Source organism: Elgaria multicarinata, chromosome 3, assembly GCF_023053635.1.
Source record: "Elgaria multicarinata webbii isolate HBS135686 ecotype San Diego chromosome 3, rElgMul1.1.pri, whole genome shotgun sequence".
Taxonomy (NCBI): Eukaryota; Metazoa; Chordata; class Lepidosauria; order Squamata; family Anguidae; genus Elgaria; species Elgaria multicarinata.
In genome coordinates, this window is record NC_086173.1 from 59,200,683 (window position 1) to 59,218,191 (window position 17,509).

Below are 17,509 nucleotides of genomic sequence, written 5' to 3' on the forward strand. Positions count from 1 at the left end.
CTAAAACAATATTAAGACTAGCATAATCTAAACCTAAAACTGATATAGAATCCACTAGAAAGCAACAGAGACGCACCAACTCATTGTTTAATATACATTTTTCTTAAAACCCACAACATGTCCAAGTCAATGTCATGATTTCTAAGTGGTTTAAGCAATGCTTTTCTAACTTGAGGTTAATTCATTCCAGAATTAGAGATGGACCAAGATGGTCCAGTAAAATCAGACAGCAATTCCATGCCTTGAGAACAACTCACATCTTCTCTCTCTCTCACACACACACACACACACGCACACCGTCTTTTCCTTGCTGAGAGAAGTTTGAAGTGATGGGGCAACAGAACCAAATGGTGGCTGCAGCCTTAGACCACAAACTTGTCAAAAGACAAAAACAAAGCTATTTTAAATGCCATAAAGGAATACAGCTCGGCTTGCTATGCAGCTGGTACTGAGGATGTCCATCCTGTAAGGCAGGGAACATAGCTCAGTGGTAGAGCGCATGCTTTGCACTCTGAATGGTCCAACTTCAGTCCCTGGTATCTCCAGTGAGAAGGATCAAGTTGCTGTAAGGAAAGCCACCTTCCAAAGAGCTGCTCCCAGGCAGAGAGTAAAAATGCTGAACTAGATGAACACAAAGTCTGACACAATATACGGCAGCTTCCTATGTTCCAATCTACCTTTAAAACAATGGGAATTAATAACATGCATCTTGGATATGGCTGCTATTACTCATTTTATGGTCTCTTCCTTTTCCTTCACATCTCCCCTACCCATCTCCTCTGCAAAAACCTTCTCCACTTATACATCACCAAAAAAGAAGAAATGCATCATCAAAAAGGAGGGCATTCAGATTTGCATATGACAATTTACATGTCTAGATGCAAATGTTGACATGACTACTGTAATTTAAATAGAAATAACAATACATCTCACCATAGTGTACCTGCCTGCTCAATCTACTGCTGCCCAAGTTAGGATTATGCACTGTGCCGCCAGACACCTGTCTTGGTGCCTGTCAAGGTGTTCTACCCTTCCCACTTTTTATTTTATTTTTTAAAAATAACAAAGTTCCTTACTGACAGCTGGGACCGCTTCAAAGCAAAGTGGGGACCTCTCATTGCTCCCATCTTCTTTCACCATGAGTGCCTCTGGGCCACATGTGGGGCTCAGAAACATCCTTAGGAAATAGAGATGACAGGTGGCTGCAGGCCAATGCTCTCATCTGCAGTGAACCCATTTTGTTATGGTGCCCAGGACACAGTAACAAATGAGCACACAGGCCCAGAAAGGTTGCCTACCCAGGCCTAGACGCTAACTGTTGATGGGCCCTTTCAATGCTCCTGCTGCTCTTCTTTCTTATGGGTCTTTATCTTTATATCAGACTTGAACTGGACATCCCTTCAAATAGAGAATGCCTTCAGAAAGAGGACTGTCTTCTGACAACCCTTTAAATAGAGGACCATTCTCTGTAAATTAGGACACACAGACCCTGTTCAGATGACACGTTGAGCATTTTGAGCTAAACATTATGGCTTAGCCTGCTGTGTGAAGCATTCCTAACCATGGTGGCTACATAACCATGGTTTAAGCACACTCACTAACCATTTGCTGCAAAAGGGTTAATGGCCTAACCAGGGCGTAGCGTTTTGTCAGAACAAGCCCACAGCCACCTTACGCCCAAGTTTTTACTGACTCTTGACTCTTGACTTCTAAAAATGATAGAAGATGGTGGCAATGCCCTTTTCCTTTGGTCTAGATCATTAAAGCAGCTCAACTTCTCAAATACGTGCATCTCATTTCCTGACATGACCTGGTTTATTTTAGGTACTAGTGCTTCAAGTGCTTTCTAATCTGGATGCAAGTGTTGCAGAAGCTTCCCTTAGCAACCGGTAGGCCAACACTGAGTAAAGATCACCCAGCAACCATCTTGATGAGTTGGAGGCCCATTCATGCACACTTCATACTCTACATACTGCACACCTTATTAGATTAGCATTTCCAAGGCCGCTGCCCACATTACCAGCATCTGCCAGTCCTATTTAGTCTCACGGTTGGAATGAAAAGTATGCATGCAAAGTGGCTGGCAGAATGCGCAGAGAAGCTCCTAGAGTGACATGGAAAAGGGTCAAACACATTCAGAACAACAGCCGACTCGTTGAGATTGGGCACACTTGATCTGTTTAATCGGGAATGTAAAAATTACTTGACGTGAAGGCAATAAGCTCCTCTTTCACTTGTTTGTTGTTCTGGCCTTTCTTATTCAATCGACTGGCATGACAGCAGTGAGGCTGGAGGTTGCACAGCACCTGGACAGACTGTTAATACCAGCAGGCCAAACTCAATCCCTGGTTAGGTCATTGCTTTTTAATCAAAACACCTGTCTCTTTTCATCGTGTCCTGCCTGGTTGCTGTTGCATAGGAGAGACACTTAAATTTTGCAGCATAGCCAGGTGTTAAAGGAACAAAGGGATTTGCATGAGTGAAAACGACTGAAGCCCACAAAAGCTGCTTGTTTCAGAAAACATGTGCACAACTCAGATTGTCTTTGCAAGGCCCTGGACTGTGCACTTGCTTCTTAAAAACAGAGAAATGTGGCACATATTTGAGGCCCAAATATGTCTTCACCTTGGGCTAATTAATCCAGGAAGATTGGAGGGAGACAGTTCTCTTCTTTTTAAAAGAGTCATGTGCGCATTTATGTGTTCCGCCTTCCCTCACTGTGTGTGTGTGTGTGTGTGTGTGTGTGTGTGTGTGTGTGTGTGTTTTAAAAAATCAAACAGTTGCAAAACTGTGCCAGAGATTGGGAGGTGGGTGGGGGTGTTACTTGGCTGCAGCAATGTCACCAGTGCTAGCCAATAGAAATTTGCAGCACACATCTGTAGAATCAGCCTTTATCTCCCTTCTGGGAAGAGGAATTGAGGTTTTTTCCAGTTAAAGCTTGAAGAATGCAAAAATAGAAAATTGCACAACCAGTTTGATCAGACTTTGCAGAGGGGAGGTGGGCTGAGCTGGCTTGCAGGACAACAGAAATGTACCCAGGAACTGTGGTCAAGAAATGTGCCTTCATTCTACTCCTACTACTCTGGAAATGTTATGCTATATTTTTCTGTAGCCTCAGCTTACTTCGTTAGGGCTTTCATTACACTTTATTTATTGCGTTTATACTTATTTATATTTATATCAGTTCAAGTCTGGTTTAAAGAACTATAAGAAGAGAGAGCAAGGGCCCTGAAGTGCTCATCCATCGTTAACATGAAGGCAGTTTGGGTGGCTGCCTCCATGAAGGCAGCTAGCGTGGGCATGTGTTCTACTTTACAGAGAACAGTCCTACATTTGAAGATCAATCAATTATTATTATTATTATTATTTATTTATTTATTTATTTATTTATATAGCACCATCAATGTACATGGTGCTGTACAGAGTAAAACAGTAAATAGCAAGGCCTTGCCGCATAGGCTTACAATCTAATAAAGTCATAGTAAAACAATAAGGAGGGGAAGAGAATGCCAACAGGCACGGGGTAGGGTAAGCAGGCACAGGGTAGGGTAAAACTAACAGTATAAAGAATTATAAGAAGAGAGAGCAAGGGCCCTGAAGTGGCCCATCCACAGGTACCATCTGAACAGCAGACTGAGCAGCACACAGGTTACAGTCTCCCCACTAAGGGGAGATGTATTATATTTCCATTTAAGTAATAGTAATTATTTCTAAATTACTGTACAAACGAAATAGCACATGCCATTTTAAGGCATATTGGTCTCCTTTTGGGGGGCGGGGGATGATGCATGTGTGGTTACCAGTCCTGATGGCTATGTGCTACCTCCAGTATCAGGGGCAGTAAATACACCAGTTGCTGGGGAAGGCATGGGTGGGAGGATACTGTTGCATCACGTCCTGCTTGTGGGTCCCTGGTCTTCAACCAGTTGACCACTTGTGTGAACAGAGTGCTGGACTGGATGGACCCTTGATCTGATGCAGCAGGGGCTTTCTTATGTTCTTATGACCCGTTGGCTGCTGCCACCACCATTTCAAGACTGCTTGGTCAGAGATTTCTCTAAGCCAATCAGGCTTCCAAATGTTTCTTGGAGGTTTGTTGTGAGTGGCCTTGTAGTGAGCTGCCTTGATGGTCAGGCACTCGGTAGGAACTGTCCCTACTTCAAGCCCTGCTGGTTACCTCATTCTGCCCCCGCCCACCTTCATTGATTTGTGGCGGTGGCAGCAGTGAATCTCTAGCAAAAGAGCAGCACAAAGTAAAAGCCACTCTTTAAAAACATGTCTGAAAAAGCCCAGTGGCCTGAGTTTTTTACACAGCTGGAGAAGCCTGCGCTACATATAAGGCCCCCTCAGTCTTCAATAGTCTCCCTCACCTACAACTAACCTTTTTGAGTGAAACAGGAGGATGTTTTCCTACAGACCGCTGGAGGAAAAGTTACCCTGAAAGATTTTTAATTTTAGGTGTTGAAAATCAGCTATTTCCTGCACTGTACATTTCTATGAAACCTATATGACATAGTTTAAACTTCTGGAAAAGTATATAAAAATTAGCCCCCTCGGACACAAAAGGAGCTGGAAAACGTTCTGGAAACTTGCTTAAATTCTATAGCAGGAGGGATGCTAAATGACAGTGCATTTAGATGAAATCTTTGTAGCTTCAAGTGGAAGCATTAGGTATTATCGGGGCAACTGTTAATATTTAACTCTAAATATTCCCCAATGAATGGCAGTGCCATTGGTATGAATGTAAGACAGCTTATGTAATGGTGATGCCATAGGTTGGCCCTCAGGCTTTTGAGTAGCAATTCTTTTAGTTTGCTTTATTTATTTTTTGTTTGCTTGACCGCCTTGATGAAATTGGCCAGGTTGTACCAATAGACTTGTCCAGTTTCAGTAAAATGGGCGTTTTCTTCCTTTTAGGATGATTAGGCCTTAACATTTATATTACAGGAAGGTCATAGGAAACTGCTGTATACTGAGACAGACAATTGGTCTACCTAGCTCAGTATTGTTGACACTGACTGGCTGACCAGGGTCTTAGGCAGAAGTCTTCTCTAGCACTATCTAGAGATGCCAGGGATTGAACCGGGTGTGTTTTGTATTCAAACATGTGCTCTGCCACTGAAATACAGCCCTTGCCTAAAACTTTAGGAGAGTATCGAACTACACTGAACAAAAATGTTTTTAAAAGGAACTAATTTCAAGGCTGCATTAGGATGCTTTATGTACTCTATGGCATATGACTAGTATCCTAGTAATCCATCATCATTTTTTCCAGGCATTTTTAAATAAAGATATGCTATTATTATATTTCTCTATTATGGTTGTGTTTTGTCATGAGTTTCCATCAATGATTTCTGACAATCTTCTCCAGCCTCATACCCTTCAGCTGTTCTGGACTCCAATTCCCATAAATCCTGGCTAGTATGGCTGATGGTCAGGAATGCTAGGAGTTGTAGGACAAAACATCTGGAGGGCACCAGGTTGGGAAGCCTGCTTAACCTGAACTTAGGGCTCAGATCACTTCTCTGTGGTTCTTTGGAGAGCTGGAAATGAGGAAATGGAGTTAGGAGGGCAAGTGCTAGGATCATATTGGTGATCCCTTATAAATCTCATTCATTCATTCATTGTTTCACAGGGTTCACAAAATTTCTGAATAAATTTATTTATTTATTTATTTATTACATTTATATACCACCCCATAGCCGAAGCTCTCTGGGTGGTTTACAAAAGTTAAAAACAGTAAACATTAAAAAGTATACAAAATTTAAAAATCATCAGAAACATAAAAACAACAGTATAAAAACAACAGTTATCCATTTAACATCTTCAAAGGACACTGACTTTTTCCAGCCCCTATCCAACTGCTACAGAGGGTCATGCAAGACTCTTTGCTAACTCAGTAGAATTCTTGCCTTTTATTTTCCTATGAACATATCCAATATCACAAGCTGATTTTGAAAATCCCCTCCATTTCAAAATCAATTTGCCATCCAATTGGAAGGGTTAGCTGTCTGAGAAAAAACAAAAACAAATCTAAAATCCCTTTGGACTCACAGAATGAATTTCAAAGTTATTTGGATCCCAGCCTCAGTCTCTAATACAGCCTTTCCAATATCCTCCAGATGTTTTGGACATCAGCTCCTATCAGCTCCAACAAGCATGTCCAATGGTCAGGAATACTTGGAGTTGTAGTCCAAACATTTGGAGGGCACTTGATTAAGGAAGGCTGCTCCAATATGTGACTTTCTTTTCCAGTGTCCAGTGGTCACACATCCCAGTTAGAATTACCTCTCATATACACCTGCCTGGACCCTAAGATCAGCTTCTCCAGGAGCCCTACCAATGGAAATGGCCTTTTCTGCTTTAGCCCCCCGGTTGTGGGATCAGCTTCCCAGGGAGATTTGCCTGGCACCTACATTGCAATCATTTTAGTGCCCGGTGAAGAGCTTTTTATTTTCTCATGCATTTTAGTTTTTGAGTTTGTTTTATGTCTGATACTATATTTTAAATGTTGTACTGATGCTAGCTTCTGTTGGGTCATTTTTATTTTTATATTGTAGCTTAAACGTGTTAAACTTTTATATTGTATTTTATCACCTGTATTTTATTGTCTTGCATTTTATGTTTTTAATTGTTGTAAACCACCCAGAGAGGTTCACCTATTGGGCAGTATAGAAATATAATAAATATTTTTTAAAAAACAACAACACCAAAAATACCTTCTACTGAGCACAGAAGGACTTGCTTCTGAGTAAACATGTATCGGATCACATTGTATGCTGGCTATAATACCTCCCATATCCACTAAAAAGGAATGGCACACATGCTCTGCAGTAGTATGATCTATGTATGTCTTCTGTTAGAAAACACAATGACTGGGTTCAGAGAACACGATAACCAATGGTGGTTTAAATAGTGAACGGTTGGTTATTTAACCCACCATGGGTTACCATGTTGCATTGCAGGAGTTTTTTAACCAATGGTTGGTTATTTGGCTGAAATAACCAATGTAAATAAACAATGCTGTGCAAAGTTGGCTATTTGAACCAGCGTTGGTTACCATGTTCTGTGGAGGGCAATGTTGGTTATTTCCTCAGCCATTGTTAGTTATTTTTTTCAGCCACAGAGGCACAAGGCAAGAGTGCTCAAAGGGGAAGCTGCCTCTCTAGTCCAGCTGGCAGGGTAGATTTTCAGCAGCAATGGCTGATGGGATACTAGCGGGAGGACTAGGGGGGAAGAGGGTGAGGGATGAGTGAGTCAACTCTGTGTGGACTGATAGTCAACTCAACACTGATCCTAATCCACACCATGGTTGATTATTATTATGCCGTGTGGGGGTGCCACCTAGATAAACAACTGTTGAGTTGATTATTACCCAACCATTGACTATCGTGTTGTCTCAACGCAACCAGTGCCTTCAATTGCTGTTGTGTGTAAATCAGTAGAAGTTAATATTTGTAAAAAGGCCTGAATAATACTAGATAAAATATATTGGACACAGATAAGTTTATGATGTACTGTGGGTTTACGGTACATAGACAAAAGAAAACAGACCCCTGCTTGCAGTCCCACATCTAAATAAGAACATGGAGCAAAAGGAAACATGCTTAGTTTAACGTGTAGTGGAATATCCTTTCCCCGTTTTCTGGCTGTTATAATTCCTGTCCTGTTTGTACAAAGCATTTTGACAATATAATAAACAGATACAGTCGGCCTCTGCTCTGGCAGCCATCTTTACGGAGCCAAAATGCCACCTCTCTTTCCCAGCCTGACCTCCCTATTGGAAGGTTAACAATGAGATTGAGCACAACAACGCTGGCATAGCTGCATGGAGATAACAGCTCAGGGTCAGGTGACAGGACAGTTTGGTCAGGCATTGAGCAAGCAACCTGTTTGCGATCTTCAAACAAGAAGATGAGGCCCTGTGTTCTCCCAAGGTGATTCATTCATAGTGTTCCCATGATTGCTCTAGCAGGCAGGAGTTTCATAAAATCTAAAGCCGATTTGCAGTGCCTTTCCAAAAGAAGGAGGGACTGTGGATTTCTCAGTATCATACCAATACAATAAAATAGGAATTTGACTGCTTGGTGCCATAAAAAGGTCAGAAAACATCATGTGTTTTTTTATGATTGATCTTTTTGTGATGAAAGATAATATTCAGAAGTTGGATATATTGGAAACACTGATTACAGTCCAGTCTATGCCCTGATATATTGATACCTTATAGGTGCAAAGGCTCCTATGCTGACAGGCTTTCATGTGAACTGCCCAGAGAGCTTCAACTATGGGGCGGTATACAAATGCAATAAATAATAATAATAATAATAATAATAATAATAATAATAATAATAATAGAACGTAGTGGCCTTTAGCATGTTGAATTCTGAATTGAATTGTGGCCTAAATATTCAGTGAAGGTTTAGCATCTAATTTATGCATGATAGAGATATGGAAAGTGCTGTGTAAATGACTTCTAGTAATAATTATATCATAATGCTTTGGGAAGCTTTGTGGGTGGCTTCACTGAATGAAAACTTTTGGTTAGAAGAGAAGATATTTGAGAGTTAGACATTATTAAGAGAAATGGACTCATGTGATTCTCAGTAACATCTTTGTTTGGGAAGTCAAAAGTACAATGATGGCCCTCAATAGAAAATCAATTTCTTATCAGGGAGGATGGACAAAGACTAAATAGAAGTTCAGATTGTTTATAGAGCCTCAGGGCAGTTTCAAGGGCAGCAGTTCTTATCAGGAGTTGTACCAGACACGGGATTCTACCTGCAGTTCAGAGTGCGCCTGCAACGAAACGAAAAATACAAAACAAACTGAATTTTGAGCAGTCGGGATAACCTTTGGCAATTGTTCAAACATGTTCCTGTGCGAACATACACCTTTGGTATGGCTACCAGGCTGGAGGAAGGAGAAGACTTTCCCTTTCTTGCTTTTAAGGGCCTTCTAATCCATAGCTATAGCATGGCAGCATTCGTTTGGACGGCTTGTATTTGCTTTGAAAGTAGAACTTGGTTTTAAGTGCTTCGAGGTTGTTGCTAGATGAAGGTTTTATCACGCCATTTCTTGGTATTTTATGGGGTGAGGATGTGTGTGTTCAGATGGCATTTTCTATTCCAAACCCTTCTGTGTTTTCCCACCATTTCTTCTGCCTTTCCACCTTATAGTAGAAAATCCATTAATGAAGAAAAGACAAAAGACAGATGTTGCCGTCTGATTTGTCACATTTGGAGCCCTATGAAGCACCCTAAGGTTGCAATCCTATGCATGATTTTAGACAGAAAAAAAGTTTTACAACTCCCAGCATGCTCCAGACACATACAGGATTACACCCTAAGTGTTGTGAGAGAAAATTCTTTTCATGTGGATAATGTCAAGATAAGGAGAGCGGGGAAAGAGGATCATAAGAGGCCTACTTTAGGAATTAGCAAGATCTGGAGCCATCATGAGAGATGCTGGGTACTTTCCCTCAAAACTGGATGGGACATCCTGTGGACTTTATTCACAACATGTCCATGGAATGGTAACTATGAAATGGTATAAAAATGTAATAAATAAATAAACTATGGGATTTGCATCTGTGAACAAGCTTTGTGATGGAAACCAAGTGGAACTAACTGATCCCCTTCAGTCATCCTAATGTATGAATGAGTGGATCTGTCAGTTTCACTTCCTCCTGAATTTTCATAAGTGTGAATTTGCACAAATTTGGTAAATTGGGAAAAAAATCCAGTTCCATCAAGGAATGGACAACAGAACAAAATGCACCTGACAATATGTAAAGAGCAGGTGGAATGGTTTTTACAAAATCCACAATCTGTATACAGAGCCCAGTGTGCAGTGCTCACTGGAGCTGCTAGATTCAGGCCATTGAGGCCAAGGAAAGGGATACTGCTGTGAGTAGCCTCCTGTTGAGTGTAAAATGGCAGCAAGTCATTGCTCTGGGGTCATTGCTATTCTATTTCAATTTCTGGGTCTTGGCAATAATGTTCTTGGCCTCTTATGCTGTTCTCCGTATCCCCGAATTTAGAAAAGCATGAAGAGACTAAATGCTACTCCACTGATTGTCAAGCTTCATTATCTACCGCATTTCTTTCCAGTCTCAGGATTAAGAAAATGATCCCAATGCCAATGATATTTCTGCAATTACATGTATCATCTTCCCGTAATTTGCATGGTTTTGCAGAGAAAGGTCCAACTCTGATTGCCATATGGAATGCATCTCTTGCAATTGCTACACAATACTCAAAAGGACCCATTAGGACTTTTTGCTCATTCCTCTCCAATTCAAAATCAAAGCACTTAGAAACCATGAATGGAGCTCTGAGAGCCAGGGTCCATTAGCATTGCTAATTCTATTTGCCTAGCTTTTTCTTATTTTTAAAGTTTCGTTTAAAAATTAATGGTAGCTGTGAATCTCTCTGCAAGAAGCAGCAGAACCATATTGCTTGACCAGATACTGCTCGCAATTTTCTACTTATACTTAACACGGCATCATGTCTCAGAAATGCCTCTACAACTGGTTGCAATCAGCTTCCCATTGTCTCAGACTAGAAAGTAAACCAGGGCCAGATCAACACCTTGTCTCAAATCATTACGGATGTAGAATAAAAAATAGGTTATAACACTGCGAAAGCAGTATATGGAACGAGGATTGTGACCCAACAGTTATCAGTGCACTTCAATCCTGCTATAAAGCAGTAGTGTAGATCTAGCCTAGGTGGTACTTAGATACCTTCTGTAACTAGTGTGGGGTGTGTGTGGAGCTATTATTTCTGGCACTGCAAGATGCCTACAGCTCCCACTATGCTAGTTCTGCTAGTCTTTGCAGTGATCATCATGGGGATTGTGGCTGTTGACTATACTGATACCAACATGCGGGTCACCTGCAAAAGTATTGTGATGATCAAAGCAAGCTGCCATCTCAAAGTAGCCTAAAAAATAAGAAATGAGCTACTTTTCTTTCCCAACTGATTATGACTCCTTGGGGGAAGATTTTCAACAATTCACAGGCAGTTTTACTACTGAGCTTCAAAGGGTGTTACATCAGCTCCTTTATAAATAAAATCCTTTATATCAGACTCTCTTTTTTTGGCTGCAGGGTGATACTTCTCTGTTTTAGTATACATTAAAAACATTAAATGGCCATCTCAAGAATATATATATATATATATATATATATATATATATATATCCTTTCCTTCTTCTTCCAAGACATTACAGCAGTGCCTTTGGCAAATCTTGGGGGGGGGGGGGGAAATGAAGTGGTAACTGAAAAAGAGTTGCCACCCCCACTTTTTATTTCTTTTGGTGACCTCCTCACATGAACTTGACTTTATTCCTGCTCCTGCAGCCCATCAGGCAAGTTTTGTGCTCTTTCTGTTTGAAATCTTTCATGAATAACCTTGTCAAACCCCATATCCCAGGAATTTGATCTGGGTGAGCTTCAGGATCTAGTCAATGAGACATTGATTCATTTTCTCTATCCATGACTAGATGACAGGAGTGCTAGATGGGTTCGCCACCGTCTACTCGGAAGTTTGACGCGATTCAGGATGGACAAAATGAAGTACTTCTTCACACAGTGCAGACTTACACTATGGGATTTGCTATCACAAGATGCAGTGATAACTATCAACTTGGAAGGCTTTAAAGGGGAATTAGACAAATTCATGGAGGATAAGGCTATCACTAGTCATGGTGGCTGTATGTTACCTCCGGTATCAGAAGCAATATGCCAGTTGCTGGGGAGCACAAGTAATAGGGTGCTATTGCACTCATGTGCTGCTTGTGGGCTTCCCATGGGCATCTTTATATGTAGCAGTATGTAAGTATTATAAATAAATAAATAAATAAATCTGGTTGGCCATGGTGGGACTAAATAGATCTTTGGTCTGATCTAGCACAACACTTCTTATGTTCTTATATCATTCACATGCACACAATACAGATACCTATGATACTGGTTTAATTGGATGATGGGTCTGAGCTGGTATGTAAGTGAGTGAACCAGTGTCTTACTTATGTAAACCAAGAACTGTGTTCAGATTGGGAATATACAATTCCTGCAGATAAAAACAACTTGAGAATTAACATTTAAACCAAGGGAGTTTTATTGATAGTGTCAGGTCATGCAATTTATTTTTTCATGATGGACAAAGAAAGTAACTGTTTGGGTATCACTCAAAAACAGAACAAATGACTACCAGAAGTACATCCAGTTTATAAAAAGATATTATACACACGCACACACACACACACACACACACACACACACACACATATATATCGAAATGATTCACATTGTAGAATCTATGTATACACAGATTTTAAACATTTAGGTATAATGAAACATTTAGGTATAAAACACAAGCCAAACATATGCCCGTAGAGGATCTCAACAGGTGACTCACTTTTCTTTTCTTTTTACTACAGTGGCAGGATTCAACCCCTGGCATTGGTAAGATGGTGATTTCTCATACAGTATACACTGCAGGTAGAGATGCATGTACATGGTAAAATCTGTTCTTTTCTGCATTTTGCAGATTGTTGGGTGCCTTTTATTCTGTTGTCTGCTTATCAATGCAATTGGATTTTTTCCAATTACCTGAATTTTGAAAATGCACAAATCCCTCCCAAAATGTGTGAATCCTCCCTCAAAATGTGCATTTTCATGCTTTAGCTTAAGGGAGAACTGCACATTTTCAAACAGGTGTTGTTTTTAAAGTATGTATTTTTCTACAACTAAATTTGCATAAAAGTGCAAAAAGTTTAAAAACACACACACAAAAAAAAACCCTGCTCTGCAACTCTGCAGAATCTGTGTGACTCAGGAAAAGCCGGTCCACTGCAGAATTCGATGGTTACTTGCCTCACATGGTTAAATTCCGGGATGCTCTGAAGAGTTGCCATCCCTTCCCCCAATTATGTTAATAGACTTCCTGCAGATGGTCCAGGCAATCCTCTCTGTGATAAGGCATGGCTAAAGTTGCTATTAGAAGCTACAATTCAGCAGGCCACTATCCTTGCTGAACACATGTATAATCACTCCACCAACTCCCCATTCTTCATAAGACTCCTCCTACCTACCAGCTGGGTTCATTCTGCTCCAGGGCTCTCTCGGCAGCTGCTCCAGGGAAGCCCGCAATGCAACAGTGTTCTTCCCATCCTTACTCTCTCTCTCTCTCTTTCCACTCAGAACTTAATGTATTTAATATTTCATTGTGCATTTTCATAGCTAGCCTCTTATTCACATGAATTATTAAGCAACCACATTTCTTGAAAGTACCAGGAAGTGCACGTCAGCTTATGTGGTAGCTTCTCTGTTTTGTTAAAGGCTCTGGTTGCCCAACCAGACTTCTTTCAAACATTTCTTTTCAAAATAACTGTTCTTCCTCTGACTTTTATTTCTAAGCTCTATTGTTTTCCATCTTTGGCAAGGCAAGGTTCTTTGAATGTTCCACTTGTAAATGCTTTGGCTGTTGAGTGCTAGTGAGTAGTGAATACAACAGGTAATGACTCTACCGTATGCAACATATATGGAACTCCCTGGATGTTAGACGTTATGTGCCAGCGAAGGCCGTCGGGTGGTTATAAGCTGTTGATCTGTTCAGAACTCTAACAGCCTATAACAATTGATTAGGCATTTATCAAAGCCATTAATAATGTATTAAACCTTTGTTCGCTGTCAATAGAATCAGTGTGACTTGATTTATTGGGGTATCTGGTTTAATGCTCCTACTATCAATTTAAATGGTATTTAGTTACCTTTCCTGGTAACCACAGATAACTTTAGCTCCTTCAGTCAAATCAGAATATTTGTGCTCGGCTCAATCAACCCTCTCTCTGCCCATGAACCATCAAGTTCCTTTCTCCAATGACAAAATAGCATCCTCAAGTTTTTCAGGAATATTTATCAATATATTATAGAAATGAAGGTGAATCTGGGCTGTCTCTTGAAGCCCCTTGAAAATTCTTGAGATTTGACAGTAAGTTAAATAAATGGTTGTGCTATTAAGCAGGTATGGATATGCAATAGTATCCTTGGTAAATGTCAACATTTACTTGACATGATGAAGAAATTTGCCAAAGGAACATAGGGATTTTTAGCCCATGGTTGAACAACCACAGAGCTGGACTATGCTACTAAACCTGTTCCTGCTAGACTTTTGTCTGCCACTTGAACTAGTGACCAGCATAATCTCCACAGGATGTCTGAATGTTAAGCATATCAGCACACCTAAGACTCAAGTACGCTGTTTGAAACTCCCCCCATCCCGGGTTGTGGAGACAAAATGAGTTTGTCATAGAGCCCTCATGATAAATAATGTTGGATTATATCTAAGATAGGCTTCCCCAACCTGGTTTCCCCAAAATGTGCTGCAGCACCCCCCCACCCCCACCAGGAGCTAACTAAGAGATGAGATGCCTATGTTTTGCCTTTAGGACCTACTGAGAATGAGACTGGATAATCTTCATGAAAGAAGATGATACACTTCAGTATATTTGTAGAATATGTAGCGCTCTGGATAACCAGCGACATTATTCATAGCATTAACCAGGTCTACTAGTCCGAAATGCTGCTATCTTCCATAGGGTTTCCTCAAGCTAAGAAAACAAATCAAGCAAAATAGCATGAAAAAGTTGAAGAAACTTTCCACCTGCCCTCAGAATCCTTAATTACTTACATGCCATGAAAAGCCTATAAATATTGAAGAAGAGGATTGTGCTTAGACTACAGGAATCTTCCCAGACTTGGTGCCCTCCATGTGTTTTAGATTTAAATTCACATCAGGCTAATGGTCAGGAATCCTGAGTGTTACAGTCCACTTATAGAGGGCTCGTGGAGAAAGCTGAGCTACAGCATAAGAAAGAAAAACCTAAGCATTTGAGACTCTGATGGGCACTGCCTGATTCTCATTCTAGAAACTGCCATATTGTTACCTTTACTCCATTTTCCCAAGCAATGAGCAGTTCCAGGGGTACAGTGCCTACCTGGATGTTGTTCTTTTGAAAAGTAGATACTTATGGCTTTTGTAATGTTTGAGTTTATTATCTCACCCTAGGTTGAGCCTAGGTTGAGATATAGGCTGTAGCTAGACCTAAGGATTATCCCAGGATTGTCCTGGGGTCAAACCTGATCATCTAAGTGCCACACAGGGCATCCAGTGCTCAGGCAGGGACGAACCTGGGATGATCCTGGGATAAACCTTAGGTCTAGCTATGGCCATAGTTTAGACACTCCAAACGTCAGCCAAAGCCGACTGCTCATATCAGATCTTCAGAGAGAGGCAGCAGGAAGGCCAAAATGCTGTTCACTTACTGAGCTAAAAATCCAGATTTCTGTCTTTTTCTCAGTTAGTCTGGGGTTACCCCAACCCACTTCTATCATTAGTATTCCTTTGGATGCAAAGCACTAGCTCAGTGGCACGGGACAAGAGCCCCAAAGCCCAAGGAGACTTCCCTGACAGGTCCCAAACCAACAACATAATTCCTTTCCTTTCCAATGTACTTTTTGCAGAGAGGCTGGGCTTGCTTTGGAGCAAAGGTGCAGTCACAACCACTAATTGGATTTCATTGGAATCCCATTGGCCCCTGGCAGTAAGAGCTTTAAGCTAAAATATACTGGTATTTTGGGGGCCTACCCCTTTTCTTTTCAGCCCTGCCCCCTTTTGCCTTAAGCCCCGCCCACCACTGGTATATGGCCCCCAAGAGCTTCTTCAAAATTGAATTTGGACCTTGGACTGAAAGTGGTTTCCCACCTCTGGTCTATAGGGTATATTACTGTGTGGGACTCCCTATGTCCATAGAAACTGGAAAGGAGATAGAACATGGGGTTAAGCACTGATTCATGAAGATCAAACCAAAAAAACTTCCCCCAGCTACACATCCTTGCAGCTGTAATCCTACTCTACTGCTGGCAGCCCTCTCCCCATCCACATCCCCACCAGATCCATTTCTCATTTGCAGTCTGCCTACATCGCATGAAAAAACCCTGACTTTTTCGTGTGTGCATGTGTATGCATTTACACACACACTGTTCAGATCTGATTTTATTTTGGGGGTGGGGGTTACTCCAGCCCTATTCCATCATTGGTACTCCTTTGGACACAAAATATAGACAATCCCCTGCAGATTTATTCAGAAATAAGTCTCATGGGACTTACTTCTGAGTGAACTTGCATAAGACTGCACTAATCCAGCTTTGAAATACATTAACCTATAAGGAACTGCAGTTTTGCAATCAAACATTAAAAAATCACATATCATTTGCATGTTTCCCTGCAATGTTTCCCTGCAATTAAACATACTGCTTTTAATCTTTTTTTTCTTTCTTTCTTTCTTTCTTTCTTTCTTTCTTTCTTTCTTTCTTTCTTTCTTCTATTTTCTCTCTCTCTCTCTCTCTCTCTGTCTGTCTTTCTTTCTTTCCTTTTGCATTGGTAATCAGAGATCTTTCTAAGACAGGGTGTGCTCCAGGACTGTCTTCCAAACTTTTTTTTACTGTTCATTTTATTCTGCTAAAAATAATTACATTAGCATAGATGATCTATGCCCCTAAATATGCATGGATATTTTTTTTTAAATACAGCCACAAGTTGGAAAGCTGGGTGAGCACGAGTTCATCAGAAAGTCATTATTAAAATTAAAATCCTTCCATGGCAAACTTCAGCTCAGCATTAAAAGTGAGATTTTCATTATCCCGCTGAATATTTTAAATATCTTCAGATGCAGGAGCCAAAGAAATAAATCAGCACCATTGCACTGAAGTGTGTGTTGGCATGTGATTATTATTACTATTTATTACAGAAAGGGGAAAGAATCTTGCATAGTTTGTCATGATGGGCCAAATCAGCAGCATGCAAAATCCCTAAACTGTAGTAAGTACCAGATATTACGAGAGATCAAGAAAATGCTGCTTCTGTCACTCAGTTCCTTTTCCTACTAAGGGCAATTCAGCCACAACCTTCAGGCTAGCCTGCACAAGGGCTCCCAGGAGACCTAGTCACAGGAACTTGCCAGGCCCTTGTGCACCAAGTTTCACTGAGAAATCGATGCTGCTCATTATTGTCGGAAGAGTTTACTGGATTTGAACCAAGACTCATCAAGGGTTTTAGCTGTTCTAGAACATCCCATAATATGACAAAGTTCAAGTCTGAAGCATTAAAAATAGGGGGCGGACTGAGCATGTATAGAATGCCCTTCCATTAAAAATGAATATAACATTGTCATCTGAGACTCATCTGAATAACCTTAGGGAGCCTTTGTCATCACCAGTCAAAGTATCCAGTTAGAGGAATGGTCTGACTTGGTATAAAGTAGTCCTCTCCTAATTCAACTCGGAGGCCAATTTGGAGTTTCCAAATCAGCCCCGATTCTATCCGGGGTGCCTCAGTCCCAGGCCTCCTCTCTCCAGCTTTTGTTTCAAAGCCTAAGGAGGGGTGGTTGCTTCAGCTTCCTGGGAGCAAAGCTGATCCATTGGACTTTCCCCTTCCAGCTACTA